Genomic DNA, 1,086 nt, shown 5'->3' on the forward strand with positions numbered 1-1,086 from the left:
ACCCAACAACGGTCACTATCTCTGCAAATGAAAAATGTCCCAGGATTTCCCCGGCCACAGGAACCCGAGTTCGAGTCCTGAGAGAGGAGTGTTGGCGACATTTAAGTGGGGCCATATTTAGCCTCCAAATTTGCCGGGGATTAGTCGGGCTTTGGCCCGGACACCCTTACAAAAAAAAAGATACATGACTTGAGGTCGTGGGGCAAGTTGCGGAGGTGGTTTTCTTGCCCGATTTCCATCTTTTTCTCAATTTTTCTCGTGAAGCTTTTTATCATAACTTTAATTAACAAATGCTTACTAAAAATATTGATTTAAGGCCAAAACCCGAAGTTTAACTACAAGACAAGGATAGATAAAATCCGGGTGTTACATTACATATGTTTCTTTCTTCAAATGTTCAAACTTTGTCGAAATTTATGTTAAAAAAAGAACTAAATCGTGTTTTAAAAAGTTACCAAAACCGTAACGAATATCTTCAAAAATCTAAGTGATTTAATAAATAGATAATAATTATAAATAGATAAAAATGAGAAAAAAGACCATAAAATTCTTTAATATAAAAAAAACAGTTGGTGCATTTTGATTGGTATAAAAGTAGGGTTTGCATTTGATCTATCATCTCGTGTGTGTGTGTGTGTGTGTATATATATATATACTAGTTGTGTACCCGCGCAATGTGGCGGGAGCCATGAATTTTAACGATTTTGAAGTTCCACTGGTTTTATAAGATAAGATTTAACGATGATATATGTTACACTTGGTCTTTACATATTAATACAATTTGAATAAATAAGAGTTATGGTTCCAATTACAGACTATCGATGGAAAAAATTGTATAACATTTTAAAATCCAACATATTTAAACGACTCCACAAATGTATTCGATTTACACCAAGAGCAAAGAACTAAAAAACTTGAGTTTTAAGATAAACACTCAAACCAATAAAGAAAACTACAAATTTGACACATCATAAGCCATGAAAAGACAAAAAAAGATAGGTTTTAGAATGAAATTTCAACTGTTTACCCTCTTTCTTGTCCAGAAACTCAGATTAAGGTTGAATTAATACATGTATATATATATAT

Source organism: Cynara cardunculus (genome assembly GCF_001531365.2).
Source record: "Cynara cardunculus var. scolymus isolate 2C chromosome LG 8, CcrdV1, whole genome shotgun sequence".
Classification (NCBI taxonomy): Eukaryota; Viridiplantae; Streptophyta; class Magnoliopsida; order Asterales; family Asteraceae; genus Cynara; species Cynara cardunculus.